Source organism: Pelophylax lessonae (assembly GCF_965119305.1).
Source record: "Pelophylax lessonae genome assembly, chromosome: 9".
Taxonomy (NCBI): domain Eukaryota; kingdom Metazoa; phylum Chordata; class Amphibia; order Anura; family Ranidae; genus Pelophylax; species Pelophylax lessonae.
Window position 1 is genome coordinate 5,930,417 of NC_138776.1, and position 17,364 is coordinate 5,947,780.

General features: G+C 47.3%; 1 protein-coding gene across 1 annotated transcript in view; it reads left to right on the forward strand.

The window, feature by feature from the left end:
- The first annotated feature begins 9,688 nt into the window (after positions 1 to 9,688).
- Positions 9,689 to 17,364, forward strand: part of LOC309563244 (C5a anaphylatoxin chemotactic receptor 1-like) — a 112,101-nt gene continuing 104,425 nt past the window's right edge. The window contains exon 1 of the mRNA XM_082267643.1: positions 9,689 to 9,906. The gene's annotated coding sequence lies outside the window, so the exon portion shown is untranslated. The remainder of the gene's footprint in view (positions 9,907 to 17,364) is intronic.

Below are 17,364 nucleotides of genomic sequence, written 5' to 3' on the forward strand. Positions count from 1 at the left end.
GACACTTGAAAGGAAATGTTCTTGAAAGTAAGATAGTAGCAGATGGGATGCAGATAGGTTTAGCAATCATGTATGGTAGTAGATGACAGAGTAGCAGGTGGACATACAAGAGAGATCAACCCAGTGCAAGAACAGGTGGTAGTAGGCTCAAGAGCTAGCAATCTTAGATAATGCAGATGTAGTAATAGTCCTTAGTATGCAGAGCTAGATAGTGTAAGCTTTAGTATAAAGGTTATAGAGGTTTCCCCTGTGGGGTACTTATCACTAATAGCAATGTAGCAGAGGAGAGGTTCGGCAAGAGCGGATGATCCGGTAGCGGGATACAGGGATCAGCGCAGCGTGGTTCCGACAGCGAGGTATGCTTGCAAGCATGAGAGCTTCAAGACAGGTTAGCATCAAGGCACAAAGCAGTTTGAACGAACACATGTGAGTGAGAGCCGGCGATCTAAATAGCCATCCAGTCCGGCGCTCAGTGATGACAGCATCAGTCTTAAAGGTGTATGCGCACCTTACCAAAAGAGAATGGTGGGGCGCATATACTTATGAAAGAGTAATTAGGGTACCCAAAGGTACCAGAACATTACAGGAGTACGGTTAGTTAGTTAGTGTTCGGCATTAGGTTAGGAGTACGGTTAGTTAGGTAGTTAGTGTTAGGCATTAGGTTAGGAGTACGGTTAGTTAGGCAGTTAGTGTTAGGCATTAGGTTAGGAGTACGGTTAGTTAGTATTAGGCATTAGGTTAGGAGTATGGTTAGTTAGGTAGTTAGTGTTAGGCATTAGGTTAGGAGTATGGTTAGTTAGGTAGTTAGTGTTAGGCATTAGGTTAGGAGTACGGTTAGGTAGTTAGTGTTAGGCATTAGGTTAGGAGTACGGTTAGTTAGTTAGTGTTAGGCATTAGGTTAGGAGTACTGTTAGTTAGGTAGTTAGTGTTAGGCATTAGGTTAGGAGTACGGTTAGTTAGTGTTAGGCATTAGGTTAGGAGTATGGTTAGTTAGGTAGTTAGTGTTAGGCATTAGGTTAGGAGTACTGTTAGTTAGGTAGTTAGTGTTCGGCATTAGGTTAGGAGTATGGTTAGTTAGTGTTAGGCATTAGGTTAGGAGTATGGTTAGTTAGGTAGTTAGTGTTAGGCATTAGGTTAGGAGTATGGTTAGTTAGTGTTAGGCATTAGGTTAGAAGTATGGTTAGTTAGTGTTAGGCATTAGGTTAGGAGTATGGTTAGTTAGTGTTAGGCATTAGGTTAGGAGTATGGTTAGTTAGGTAGTTAGTGTTAGGCATTAGGTTAGGAGTATGGTTAGTTAGGTAGTTAGTGTTAGGCATTAGGTTAGGAGTATGGTTAGTTAGTGTTAGGCATTAGGTTAGGAGTACGGTTAGTTAGTTAGTGTTAGGCATTCGGTTAGGAGTATGGTTAGTTAGTTAGTGTTAGGCATTAGGTTAGGAGTACAGTTAGTTAGTTAGTGTTAGGCATTAGGCTAGGAGTATGGTTAGTTAGTGTTAGGCATTAGGTTAGGAGTACGGTTAGTTAGTTATTGTTCGGGTGAGGGTGAAGGTTAAGCTAAGTAAACTTGGAGGGGTAGGAAGTGTGTGTGTGTGTGTGTGGGGGGGGGGGGGTCAAGTTAATCAATAGAGATAAGTTAAAAGTTGAGTATCTAAAAATATTCTTTCACCCTTCTACTGCCGACGCTGTATTTCATGCGGTGGGGGCAGCTGGGGGTTTGTGCACACACTTCTGGCTGCTACAGCTGCCCCGAGTTTGTGCGAACCCCACAAGCCAACTGTTGGCTTTCTGTGACCCCATTAACTGTTGACATCCCCCCCCCCCCCGAGAGGAGGGCAGGGAGACCAGCGAACCTCCATGAACCTGGAAGCGATGTGTATAATGTCACTTCTAGTTTTTGGAGTCACTTTCCCTAGCCGCTGTGGCCAGGGAAGAAGCTTGTGGAGCATGATTTGTGATTCATTAGCTTCAATGGAGGACAAGTGAGACATCAGGGGGCCGAAAGACCCCCTGATGTCTCTTTAACCACTTGCCGACTGCAATACGTATATATACGTTGCAGTTTGCAAGTGGTTTACCGGGGTTATGGCTGATAATCAATGCGCTGACCCCCTCTGTCAGGAGAGCCGCTGATCGGCTCTCCTCTGCTCGTGCATTGCCAGTGTGAACTGAGGAAATTGATTTCCCGCACTTCCCGGTTACCGCTGTGATCAGCTGTGATTTGGTCACAGCTGATCATGTGGTAAAGAGCTTACATCAAAGGTTCTTTACCAAGATGTTAGAGCGCATACAATGCCCAGTCAGGATAACTGATCCCACGCCCGCCTGTCATTCTGCTATAGGCCCGGAGGGATGTGGTTATTCAAAATCTGTGTCCCCCCCTCCTTTTCCTTCCAAAATAATCTCTGTTACAATCTGACATCCTTGAAGTAACTCTTCATCCTACCTGTGTTTATTAAAGGCAAACTCTGTTAGCTATTTTACCATCCCTTGGGCGACTCTGTTTTCTCCAACGAGAGTAGAGCTCTATTGTGCACCAACGTAAGGGCCCCAATTAGCCGGCAGAAGAGTTCTTCATGTGCTTGGGTTATCTGCTGAAAATGTACTTGCTTAAATTCCTGAAAGTTAAACTATGACTCTTCTCACTGGGAGCCTGCAAGTGAGTGAACCCAGTGTGTGTTTTGCTTTTCTTTATCCTCTCATTTGCTCACTTGAGGAACATTTCTCGGTTTGGGAGCTCGTGTTTAAATCTTCGGTGGTACTGTATTGTGTTTTATTGCTTCTTCTGTGTTTTATTGCTTCTTCTGTGTTTTATTGCTTCTTCTTCTTCTTGGTGGTTTGCCATTTGGAAGCCAATTGTTTTCTTTCGCCTGTTTGCAATTTTCATGACATTAATACAAATTAATCTAATCAATGTGTACAGGTTTATCCTTTGTGTGACAGCCAGGGAGTCTTCTGGCCAAGGTATTTTGGTGGTCTCAGCAGGAGCAACACTCCGCTCAGGGCTCAGTAGTGAACAGGATACCCAGAATACTTAGCAGCTTCTGAGGGGGTAGCACTACTTATATATCTATCTATCTACAGCATATACAGTATATATATATATATATATATATATATATATATATATATATATATATATATTGGAATACCTTTCATATACACGCACCGCCGGCCATTTTGTTAGGTACACCTTGCCAGTGGTGAGATGATTGGAGCTTTGTGACATGGTGCATTATCCTGCTGGGAGGAGCCATCAGAAGATGGGGGCACTGTAGTCATAAAGGGATGGACATGGTCAGCAACAATACTCAGGTAGGCTTTGGTGCTCTATTGGATGAGATGTGGTGAGTGTGGAGGCCATTGGAGGACAGTGACCTCATTGTCATGGTGAAGAAACCAGTGGTGAGATGATTGGAGCTTTGTGACATGGTGCATTCAGAAGGAGCCATCAGAAGATGGGGACACTGTAGTCATAAAGGGATGGACATGGTCAGCAACAATACTCAGGTAGGCCGTGGCATTTAAACCATGCTCAATTGGTACTAAGAGGCCAATTGTGTGCCAAGAAAATATCCCCCCACACCATTACACCGCCACCACCAGCCTGAACCGTTACACCCCCCCCACCTCCCCCACACCATTACATCACCACCACCAGCCTGAACCATTGATACAAGGCAGGATGGATCCATGCGCCAAATTCTGACCCTCCCATCTGAATGTTGCAGCTGAAATCCAGACTCATCAGACCAGACAACGTTTTTCCAATCTTCTATTGTCCAATTTTGGTGATCTGTGCCAATTGTAGCCTCAGTTTCCTGTTCTTAGCTGACAGGAGTGGAACCGGGTGTAGGTCTTCTGCTGTAGCCCATGTGGTCTTCTGCTGTAGCCCATCTGCTTCAAAGTTTGATGTATTGTGCGTTCAGAGATGGTATTCTGCATACCTTGGATGTAACGAGTGGTCATTTTAGTTACTGTTGCCTTTCTATCATCTGGAACCAGTCTGCCCATTGTTCTCTGACGTCAACAAGGCATTTTCCTCCACACAACTGCCGCTCACTGGATATTTTCTCTTTTTCCCACCATTCTCTGTAATCCCGAGAGATGGTTGTGTGTGAAAATCCCAGAAATACTCAGAGCAGCCCGTCTGCCACCAACAACCATGCCACGTTCAAAGTCACTTCAATCCCCTTTCTTCCCCATTCTGATTCTCAGCTGGAACTTCAGCAAGTCGTCTTCACCACGTCTAGATGCCTCAATGCATTGAGTTACTGTCATGTGATTGGCTAATAAGCAATTTGTGTTACCAAGCAACTGAACAGGTGTACCTATTAAAGCGGCCAGTGAGTGTATATATACAGTGAGTATATAAAAATAGAATATGATGGATTTGGGAACCACCCAAGGCGTGCAAAGCTTGCCAAAAAGTAGATCTCAGAAATACAAGTGAACACACGTCTATGGGATGAGATATAAAATATATATACACTACCTTCAAACTCCTTCCACCTGCTTTAGGAACACCTTCTAAGGACAAAAAACTGTCCACATACACAAAACATGGAGATTGCGGGATGTTTATTTTTGGTGCCAATAAAAAAAGTAAAAAGTAAATTCAAGCAGTAACCTGATAAGCAATACACAGAATACACAGCAATCATCATTAAAATTCCACCTTCACAAAGTTCTTATGAAAGGTATTCCTCTACACCTATATAATATATACAGCGGGAACGCGGGGGAACGCAGTTCCGGCACCTCCAGGTGCTGGAAGGTCTACTGATGCTGGCTGCTGGGGGATCTATTGTTGCTGGACGGGGATCTATTTTTTCATGGTGATCTATTGTTGCTGGTGGAGTATCTTTTGATCCTGTGGGTTAATTGTTGCTGGAAAGGATCTACTGTTTAGGGAGGGGTCTACTGTTGCTGGCTGCTAGAGAGTCTATTGATGCTGGCTGCTGGGAGATATTTTTCTGCTGGTGGGGGGGGGGGGGATCTATTGCTGTTGGCTGTGGGGATCTATTTTATTGCTTTTCTTGTTATCATAACCAAATTCTATACATTCCAATACAAAATTATACTTGACTCTATACTCTCTAAAAGGGGCTGTACTGGAAGCTGGGTAGGGGGTGGAACAAAGGGTCAGTGCTCGGAGGTGGGTAGGGGTGGAACCAAGGGTCAGTGCTCGGAGGTGGGTAGGGGTGGAACCAAGGGTTAGTGCTCGGAGGTGGGTAGGGGGCGGAGACACAAAGTAACTTAGAAGGAGGAGTTCCTGCACCTATTCTCTGAGAAAAAAAGCCCTGAATATATATATATATATACACACAGTGAGGGAAAAAAGTATTTGACCCCCTGCTGATTTTGTACGTTTGCCCACTAACAAAGAAACGATTAGTCTATAATTTTATTGGTCGGTTTATTTTACCAGTGAAGGACAGAATAACAACAAAAATATCCAAAAAAACGCATTTCAAAAAAAGTTATAAATTGATTTGCATTTTAATGAGTAAAATAAGTATTTGACCCCCTTCGCAAAACATGACTTTGGTTGTAGTTGGTGGGGAAACCCTTGTTGGAAGCACAGAGGAAAGATGTTTCTTGTAGTTGGCCTCCAGGTTTGCACACATCTCAGGAGGGATTTTGTCCCACTTCTCTGCAGATCCTCTCCAAGTCATTAAGGTTTCGAGGTTGATGTTTGGTAACTCGAATCTTCAGCTCCCTCCACATATTTTCTATGGGATTAAGGTCTGGAGACTGGCTAGACCACTCCAGGACCTTAATGTGCTTCTTCTTGAGCCACTCCTTTATTGCCTTGGCCGTGTGTTTTGGGTCATTGTCATGCTGGAAGACCCACCCACGACCCATTTTCAATGCCCTGGCTGAGGGAAGGAGGTTCTCACCCAAGATTTGACGTTACATGGCCCTGTCCATCGTCCCTTGAATGTGGTAAACTCGAATCTTCAGCTCCCTCCACATATTTTCTATGGGATTAAGGTCTGGAGACTGGCTAGACCACTCCAGGACCTTAATGTGCTTCTTCTTGAGCCACTCCTTTGTTGCCTTGGCCTTGTGTTTTGGGTCATTGTCATGCTGGAAGACCCATCCACGACCCATTTTCAATGCCCTGGCTGAGGGAAGGAGGTTCTCACCCAAGATTTGACGTTACATGGCACTGTCCATCATCCCTTGGATGTGGTAAACTTGAATCTTCAGCTCCCTCCACATATTTTCTATGGGATTAAGGTCTGGAGACTGGCTAGACAACTCCAGGACCCTAATGTGCTTCTTCTTGAGCCACTCCTTTGTTGCCTTGGCCGTGTGTTTTGGGTCATTGTCATGCTGGAAGACCCATCCACGGGCCTATTTAATGCCCTTGCTGAGGGAAGGAGGTTCTCACCCAAGATTTGATGTTACATGGCCCTGTCCATCGTCCCTTGGATGTGGTAAACTCAAATCTTCAGCTCCCTCCACATATTTTCTATGGGATTAGGGTCTGGAGACTGGCTAGACCACTCCAGGACCTTAATGTGCTTCTTCTTGAGCCACTCCTTTGTTGCCTTGGCCGTGTGTTTTGGGTCATTGTCATGCTGGAAGACCCATCCACGGGCCTATTTAATGCCCTTGCTGAGGGAAGGAGGTTCTCACCCAAGATTTGATGTTACATGGCCCTGTACATCGTCCCTTGGATGTGGTAAACTCGAATCTTCAGCTCCCTCCACATATATTATGGTATTAAGGTCTGGAGACTGGCTAGACCACTCCAGGACCTTAATGTGCTTCTTCTTGAGCCACTCCTTTGTTGCCTTGGCCGTGTGTTTTGGGTCATTGTCATGCTGGAAGACCCATCCACGGGCCTATTTAATGCCCTTGCTGAGGGAAGGAGGTTCCCACCCAAGATTTGACGTTACATGGCTCCGTCCATCGTCCCTTGGATGTGGTAAAATGTTCCTGTCCCATTAGCAGAGAAACACCCCCAAAGCATATTGTTACCACCTCAATGTAAGACGGTGAGGATGGTGTTCTTGGGGTCAAAGGCAGCATTCCTCCTCCTCCAAACATGGCGAGTTGAGCTGATGCCGAAGAGCCCGATTTTGGTCTCATCTGACCACAACACTTTCACCCAGTTCTCCTCTGAATCATTCAGATGTTCATTAGCAAACATCAGACAGGTCTGTACATGCGATTTCCTGAGCAGGGGGACCTTGTGAGTGCTGCAGGATTTCTGTCCTTCACGGCTTAGTGTGTTACCAATTGTTTTCTTGGTGACGATGGTCCCAGCTGCCTTGAGATCATTGAGAAGATTCTCTGTGTAGTTCTGGGCTGATTCCTCACCGTTCTCCATCATCATTGGAACTCCACGAGGTGAGATCTTCCATGGAGCCCCAGACTGAGGGAGACTGACAGTTATTTTCTGTTTCTTCCATTTGCAAATATTCACACCAACTGTTGTCACCCTCTCACCAAGCTGCTTGGCGATGGTCTTGTAGCCATTCCAGCCTTGTGTAGGTCTCCAATCTTCTCCCTGACATCCTTGGACAGCTCTTTGGTCTTGGTCATGGTGGATAGATTGGAATCTGATGGATTGATTGCTTCTGTGGACAGGTGTCTTTTATACAGGTAACAAGCTGAGATTAGGAGCACTCCCTGTAAGAGAATCCTCCTAATCTCAGCTGATTACCTGTATGGAAGACACCTGGGAGCCAGAAATCTTGCGGATTGATAGGGAGTCAAACCTTTTTTTTTACTAAAATGCAATTCAATTTAAAACTTTTTTGAAATGCATTTTCTGGATATTTTTGTTGTTATTCTGTCTCTCACTGGTAAAATAAACCGACCAATAAAAGCATAGACTGATCATTTCTTTATCAGTGGGCAAACGTACAAAGCCAGCAGGGGGATCAAATACTTTTTCTCCTCACTGTATGAATATAATATAAATATTGAGGAATACCTTTCATATGCATTATAATTGTACTCTATACACTTTGTGAAGGTAGAATTTGAATTATGATTGCTGCATATTCTGTTTATTGCTTATCAGGTACGCTTGTGTAGCACTGCCCCCTTGAGGACTGCTGGATATTACACTCTCGGGTCCCCCTGGGTTATCATTAGCAATACTGGCATTCACAATTTAACACTTTACTTCTTGGCTCAGTCAATGATCAGTCCAGGGGTATGTAGTTGTTTTTGGTATTTTATTTTAAATAGGGATGGGAGAAGGGAATAGTGAGATACTCCAAATTAACTATTCACAAGATGGAGGACTTTTAATTCTCGATACAGCCAGGCTGTTGATTCACCCTGCCACTTAGGTGAATTTGGGGTTAAGTCTCTATCCAGATGACTTGATGAACTAAATTCTCTTCAGGACACTTTCCTAGCATCCTCTTTCTCAACCACAAACACCCGCCCTCTGACTATCCTACTCCGGGGTGGCCCCCCTCAGGTCAGGCCCCTTGACACGAGTCCCTGGACTCAGGATACTGTTTTTCCAGGGTCTCCAGTGTCTCCTCCTCAGTCAGCTTTCCTGGACCTCTGGGTTCAGCTCCGTTCCTCTGGCCCTCAGGACGACCTCCTGATGCCACGTGCCACTGCTACAGAGGAGGAGGCAGCCACCCCCTCCCTCCGGGACTCCGCTCTCCAGCCAAAGACCTCACAGCACATGTGCTCCTGGCTTTTATACAGCATACCAGAATGCACCGGGACAGCCGGTCTCCACCAATCACCAGGACTGTATCAAAGCCTGTGTACCCATTGGTCAGGTTTCCTCCCAATGTCCAATATGCCTCCCTATTGGACCAGTATGAAACACTCTGTAGACCCAATGAATCACACACTGAGCAGACCTCACGAACAGATCCTGCTCTCTGGTAGGCAGAAAGCAATATAGATTTACCTGCTGCTCCTCTGATAGGCAGACAGAGCCAACAACTACTATACTCTCTCACTAGCACCTACCTAGGAGGGTGCTACACTCACCCCCGCCAAACCGAGCCATGTCCTCACTAGAACCTACCTAGGAGGGTGCTACACTCACCCCCCGCCAAACCAAGCCATGTCCTCACCAGCACCTACCTAGGAGGGTGCTACACTCACCCCCCGCCAAACCGAGCCATGTCCTCACTAGCACCTACCTAGGAGGGTGCTACACTCACCCCCGCCAAACCGAGCCATGTCCTCACTAGAACCTACCTAGGAGGGTGCTACACTCACCCCCCACCAAACCGAGCCATGTCCTCACTAGCACCTACCTAGGAGGGTGCTACACTCACCCCCGCCAAACCGAGCCATGTCCTCACTAGCACCTACCTAGTTGTGTATGTGTATGTGGAGACTATGTGGAGACTTTTTTGTCCTTAGAAGGTGTTCCTGAAGCAGGTGGAAGGTGTTTGAAGGTAGTGTGTGAAATCTGAATATCATCCAATAGACGTGTGCTCACTCATATTTCTGAGATCTATTTTTGGCAAGCTTTGCACGCCTTGGGCGGTTCCCAAATCATTATATTCTATTTTCGGAGCCTTTAATCAATCGCTAAAATCAAAGAGAATAAAACTTCTCGTACAGAAGACTGCTCAGAAACACTTCTAGAAGTCGGATTTCTGGTGGCCGACTGCTTTGAGTGGTTCCTCTCGTCGGGCCTACAACTAGCCATGCAATAGCAGAGTTCAGTTCATTCCATAACCTTGGCAGATGTTGTTGGAAATTACTTCAACATTTTGTTTGCTTTTAACATTCGGATCTGGACTTAAATGAAGCATTTGGAGGTGAATTGATACTCAAATCATTTGGACCCATTTTATTGGATCTCAACTTTTGCACATTTTTGCTTGGATTAGTTTTTGGTGTAGCACGGAACATCCTCCTTTCCTTACCACCTTTTCTCCTTATTGAGCACTGGATTTTGAGGTTAGTATTGAAGTATTGATGTTGGCAATGTTTATATTGCGGCTTGTGGCGTAGCATGGATGGGGCAACTGGGGCGGTTGCCCTGGGTGCGAAATTCTGAGGGACCAAAAATCATACTTCCCAACTGTCCCGCAGATCCAGGCTGAGTGCCAGAACAAATTCCAGCTCTGGGTTGCATAAATTCACCTGGCAGGGGTGTGTTAGTGCCAGCCACCCAAGGCACCTGCATTGCATCTCCTGTGGTGTGCCCTGGGTCCCTATGATTGTGATTACCCCCTCATTATACTTCCCAACTGTCCTGCAGATCCGGGCTGAGTCCTGGAGCCAAGTGCCAGAACAAGTTCCAGCTCTGGGTTCCATAAATTCACCTGGCAGGAGTGTGTTAGTGCCAGCCACCCAAGGCACCTGCATGGCATCTCCTGCAGTGTGCCCCGGGTCCCTAGCATTGTGATTACCCCCTCATTATACTTCCCAACTATCCCGCAGATCCGGGCTGAGTCCTGGAGCCAAGTGCCAGAACAAGTGCCAGCTCTGGGCTCTATAAATGCACCTGGCAGGAGTGTGTTAGTACCAGCCACCCAAGGCACCAGCATTGCATCTCCTGCAGTGTGCCCCGGGTCCCTAGCATTGTGATTACCCCCTCATTATACTTCCCAACTATCCCGCAGATCCGGGCTGAGTCCTGGAGCCAAGTGCCAGAACAAGTGCCAGCTCTGGGCTCTATAAATGCACCTGGAAGGAGTGTGTTAGTACCAGCCACCCAAGGCACCAGCATTGCATCTCCTGCAGTGTGCCCGGGGTTTCTATCACTGTGATTACCCCCTCATCATACTTCTCAATTGTCCTGGATTCTGCAGGACTGCCCTGGGATTTTAACAAAATCCTGACATCCCGCAGATCCGGGCTGAGTCCTGGAGCCAAGTGCCAGAACAAGTTCCAACTTCCAGCTCTTGGCTCCATAAATTCACCTGGCAGGAGTGTGTTAGTGCCAGCCACCCAAGGCACCTGCATGGCATCTCCTGTGCCTCGGGTCCCGAGCGCTGTGATGTCCCCCTCATCATACTTCTCAACTGTCCCGGATTCTGCAGGACCATACTGGGATTTTTACAAGATCCTGACATCCCGCAGATCCCGGCTGAGTCCTGGAGCCAAGTGCCAGAATAAGTTCCAGCTCTTGGCTCCATAAATTCACCTGGCAGGGGTTGTTAGTGCCAGAGACCCAAGGCACCTGCATGGTATCTCCTGCTGGGATTACCCCCTGATCATACTTCCCAACTGTCCCAGATTCTGCAGGACCATCCTGAGATTTCAACAAAATCCTGACATTCCGCGGATCCGGGCTGAGCTGTGATTACCCCCTTATCATACTAAGCAACTGTCCCAGATTCTGCAGGACTGTCCTAGGATTTAACAAAATCCTGACATCCTGTAGATTCTGAGCCAAGTGCCAGAATAAGTTCCAGCTCTTGGCTCCACAAATTCACCTGGCATGGGGGTGTTAGTGCCAGCCACCCAGCTTACTTGCATGGCATCTCCTGCAGTGTGCCCCGGGTTCCTAGCACTGTGATTACCCCCTCATCATACTTACCAACTGTCCCGAATTCTGCAGGACCATCCTGTAATTTAGCGAAATCCTGACATTCCTCGGATACAGGCTGAGCTGTGAGTACCCCCTCATCATACTTCCCAACTGCCCCAGATTCTGCAGAGCTCTCCTGGGATTTAAAAAAAATCCTGACATCCCTCGGATCCAGGCTGAGTCCTGGAGCCAAGTGCCAGAATAAGTTCCAGCGCTTGGCTCTACAAATTCACCTGGCAGGGGTGTATTAGTGCCAGAGACCCAAGGCACCTGCATGGCATCTCCTGCTGTGATTACCCCCTCATCATACTTCCCAACTGTCCCGGACTCTGCAGGACCATCCTGGGATTTCAAAGAAATCCTGACTTTCCTTGGATCCGGGCTCAGCTGTGATTACACCCTGATCATACTTCCCAACTGTCCTGGATTCTGCAGGACCATCCTGGGATTTCAACAAAATCCTGACTTTCCTCAGATCCGGGCTGAGCTGTGATTACCCCCTGATCATACTTTCCAACTGTCCTGGATTCTGCAGGACCGTCCTGGGATTTTAACAAAATCCTGACATCCCTCTGAGTCCCGGAGCCCAGTTTTAGAACATGTTCCAGCTCTTGGCTCCACAAGTTCACCTGGCAGGAAGGGGTCACAGAGATTTGTACTGGAAAGGGGAGAGGATTTGGGGTAAGGTAAGGTAAAGACTTTCCTACTATTCATTATATATTTGTGCTAGAAGAGGATTTGTGCCTGCAGGGATTTGGGAGGGAATAGGATTTCTGTTAGAAGGAGGAGAAATTATTAAAGGAGGGGGGGGGGTTTCTTGGAAACAGGATTTGGGGGGAGGATTTGTACTGAGAGGGGGGATTTGGGGAAGAATTTGTGCTGGAAAGGGGGATTTGGGGAGATGATGTATACTTGAAGAGGGATTTTTGGGGTGGGGGGACTTGTGCTGGCAGGAGGATTTGTTCTAGAGGGGGAAATTTAAGGGGAGGATTTGTGCTAGAAGGGGAGATGGAAGGGGATTTGTAATGAGAGGTAAGATTTGAGAGAGGTTGCTGAGATTTCTGCTGGAAGAGGAAGAAGATTTGGGGGTAAGGCACAAGCTTGCCTTTGGGGATATGGTTGGTAATGGAAGGGGGTATAAAGGTGGGGGGAGATTTGTGCTGTGAGGGGGATTTGTTTTAGAAGGGGGAATTTGATAAGAGGATTTTTGCTAAAAGGGGGATTTGGGGGGAGGATTTGTGCTGGATGGGACAGGATTTGAGCTGGCAGGGGGATTTGTTTTAGAAAGGGGGGGTTGATATAAGGATTTGTGCTAGAAGGGAGAATGGGGATTGGGGGGAGGTATTTGTTATGGGAGTTTACATTTGGGAGGGGTTGCAGAGATTTCTGCTGGAAGGGGGAGAGGATTTGGGGGTAGGGTAAGGTAAGGGACACATACATATCTATCTATTCCGTTCGAAAATTGAATTTGCTTTTAACATTTGATTTGGGAATGTTACCCCCCCTCCATGTACTCACTGCCCCCTCCTGTACATATTACCCCCCTCCATGTACACACTGCCCCCTCCTGTACATATTACCCCCCTCCATGTACTCACTGCCCCCTCCTGTACATATTACCCCCTCCATGTACACACTGCCCCCTCCTGTACATATTACCTCCCTCCATGTACACACTGCCCCCTCCTGTACATATTACCCCCCTCTATGTACACTATGTCCCCTCCTGTACATATTACCCCCCTCCATGTACACACTGCCCCCTCCTATATATATTACCCCCCTCCATGTACACACTGTCCCCTCCTGTACATATTACCCCCCTCCATGTACACACTGCCCCCTCCTGTACATATTACCCCCCTCCATGTACACTATGTCCCCTCCTGTACATTTTACCCCCCTCCATGTACACACTGCCCCCTCCTATATATATTACCCCCCTCCATGTACACACTGCCCCCTCCTGTACATATTACCCCCCCTCCATGAACACACTGCCTGTCAGCCTGTATAGGCTGCAAAAATTAGCTCACATGGTTTGAACTGACAGCAAAGAACTTAGTTTTTGATGGCTAGAGGTACAGTAGGCGTTCACACAGGATACAGAAGTAAGTGTCGGGCTGTATAGGTGGTAAAAATTGGCTCACATGGGTTGAACTGACAGCAAAGAACGTACTATTTGATGGCTAGAGGTACAGTAGGCATTCACAGTATACAGAACAGTAAGTGACGGCCTGTATAGGCCCCAAAAATTAGCCATTCAATGGACATGAAATGCCTTTTATGCCGCTGTATTTAGCGAAGACAAGGACCAGGAATTGATGTGGGTTGATGGCGGTCTGGCAGATATTTGTGGCCTGTGATGAGGAATTTCAATGGTCTACTGGTGGTCACATGTGTTGAATTCCTCAGAGATCCATGCCTCATTCATATTTATAAATGTGAGGTGGTTTACACTGTCATGAGCTAGGCGAGTGCGCTTATTGGTCACGATCCCCCCTGCTGCGCTGAACGTCCTTTCGGACAGGACACTGGACGGGGGGCAAGCCAACAGTTCCATTGCAAATTGTGCAAGCTCTGGCCAGAGGTCAAGCCTGCCCACCCAGTAGTCCAGGGGTTCATCCCCCCTCAGAGCGTCCACATTGGCCGTTAACCCGATGTAGTCGGACACCTGCCGGACACCTTTTTTTACCCTCCAACATTTGAGCCACAGAAGCCTGCCTTTTTCCAGAACAACGTGACAACGGCCTCATGTAAGGTGGAGTGGAGGACAACTGTGAGGAGACAGGAGAATAGGAGAAGGAGAAGAGGCTGGACGGTGAGAGCATGGAGTGTGGCTTTGTGGGTTCTGACAGTTTTGCTCCCACTGGGCTCGGTGATGGGATTTCAGGTGCCTTCTTAAGGTGGTTGTCCCTAGGTGAGTGTTGGGCTTACCGCGACTTATGCGTTGACTGCAAAGGCTGCAGATGGCAACACTGGTGTCAGCAACGGACACATTAAAAAAAGCCCACACTGCGGAGCCATGTGCCGGCATCCTGGGAGCGCCAGATGTGACTGTACATGGTTGATGGCTCGCTCCTGATACATTTGCAGTCTGCTTTGTACCTCTTGTGCAATGCAAGTTCTGCCTGCCTCTCCTCCCTATCTGCCGGTCCGTCAGTCCGCCAGTTCTACAAATAATTGGCCAGTAACTGTTGTCACTGTGTGTAGCACTGTTTACACAGCAAAAGAGGCCAAATTTTTGCAGGACTAAAATACAATCTTAGAAAATTATACGGTTAAATAACACCTCACTTCAATATGTGGTATTGGGGGGGGGGGGGCATTGGTGTATCACACCAGTTCCAAAAATTGGCCAGTGAGTTTGGCGCTGTGTGTACCAGACTTCACTCAGCAAGCGAGGCAATATTGTTCCATGACACAAATACACTTGTAAAAGTTTACTCAGATAACACCCCACTTCAATATGTGGTATGGGGGGGGGGGCAATTGTTCTATCACACCAGTTATAATACATTATAAGTGCTTTTGTCACTGTGTGTAGTATTGCTGCAGAAACGCTCAGTCTCATCACCACACCTGTCACAATGCTGCACAGTGCACAATAATACTACTAATCCACTATAATATGCTTTCTACAAAGTATATCATACTGTGGATTACCCCCCTTTTTAGTGCACTGCACAGCAATACCAAAAAATTTGCAGACCTTTAAATTACTTTTGTGGACATTAACAGAGCAAATTGTGTCACTGCTGATGATCTCTAACTGCCCCTACAGCAACCACTGGATACCTCTCCCTATACTAAAGAGACTGTAATAGACCTATACCGACATTGGAGCACTTTAAATGACTTTTGTGGACCTTAACAGAGCGATTTGTGTCACTACGGATGACGATCTCTAACTGCCCCTACAGCACAGACTGGATACCTGTCCCTATACTGAAGAGAGACTGTAGTAGACCTATACCGAAATACCAGCCCTGAAAAGGACTTTTGTGGACATTAACAGAGCGATTTGTGTGACTGCAGCCGATCTCAAACTGCCCCTAAAGCACCGACTGGATACCCCTCCCTAAACTCAAAAGATACTAGTAGACCTATACCGAAATACCAGCCCTGAAAAGGACTTTTGTGGATCTTCACAGAGCTATTTGTGTCTAGCAAACTCTCCCTGATGAGCACAGCAGACCTCTCCCTACACTGGTAGAAAGCGGAATGTGAAATGGCCACCAGGTCAGGTCTATTTATAGGGTAGGGGGCATGTCCATGTGCTGAAATGTTTCAATTGGCTGTCCCGTTCCACCTGACGGCTGTGTCATGGGTCAAAGTTCTTCTGAATGAAAAAGAAAATGGCGGCGCGGACATATTCGCGACTTTTTGCGAATTTGCGAACAAGCAAAATTTGCGCGAACCGACCGCTGGGCGAACCGCAAGGCCATCTCTACTCCTGTACATATTACCCCCCTCCATGTACACACTGCCCCCTCCTGTACATATTACCCCCCTCCATCTACACACTGCCCCCTCCTGTACATATTACCCCCTCCATGTACACACTGACCCCTCCTGTACATATTACCCCCTCCATCTACACACTTCCCCCTCCTGCACATTTTACCTCCCCCCCCTCCATGTACACACTGCCCCCTCCTGTACATATTACCCCCCTCCATGCACACACTGCCCCCTCCTGTACACATTACCCCCCCTCCGTGTACACACTGCCCCCTCCTGTATATATTACCCCCCATGTACACATTGCCCCCTCCTGTACCCCCCTCCATGTACACACTGCCTCCTCCTGTACATATTACCCCCCCCTCCATGTACACACTGCCCCCTCCTGTACATATTACCCCCCTCCATGTACACACTGCCCCCTCCTGTATATATTACCCCTCCCATGTATACACTGCCCCCTCCTGTACATATTACCCCCCTCCATGTACACACTGCCCCCTCCTGTACATATTACCCCCCCATGTACACACTGCCCCCTCTTGTACATATTACCCCCTCCATGTACACACTGACCCCTCCTGTACATATTACCCCCTCCATCTACACACTGCCCCCTCCTGTACATATTACCCCCCTCCATGTACACACTGCCCCCTCCTGTACATATTACCCCTCTCCATGTACACACTGCCCCCTCCTGTACATATTACCCCCCCCTCCATGTACACACTGCCCCCTCCTGTACATATTACCCCCCTCCATGCACACACTGCCCCCTCCTGTACATATTACCCCCCCCCCCTCCGTGTACACACTGCCCCCTCCTGTATATATTACCCCCCCCCCCCCATGTACACATTGCCCCCTCCTGTACATATTACCCCCCCCCCCCCTCCATGTACACACTGCCCCCTCCTGTATATATTACCCCCCCCCCCCCCATGTACACACTGCCCCCTCCTGTACATATTTCCCCCCATGTATTCATTGTAACACATGCATCTTCCTGCACAAGTGATTGACCCTGTGTGGGGAGATCTCAATCATATTGTTTGAGAAGAAACCCCCCCCCCCCTCGTTTGTTTTCACTTCCACCAGAACATGATGATACCAGCACTTTATATGTAAAACCAGTTTCCTTTCCTGTGCTGTCATCTGCCAGAGACTCCATTGTGTGCGATTGCTGCCTCTGTACTGCCAGGATTTGTCTCATGTGAGTATTTTCTTTTCTTCTATTTTTAAGCTTTTAATCGATTTTCTATGATTGGTTTCACTCTACGGAGGACTGATTGGTTTTTATCTCCAAATACTCTCACTGGACACTTTATTGGGTTCACCTGTTCAATTGCTAATCAGCCAATCACAATGCAGCAATTCAATGCATTTAGGCATCTAGACGTGGTGAAGAT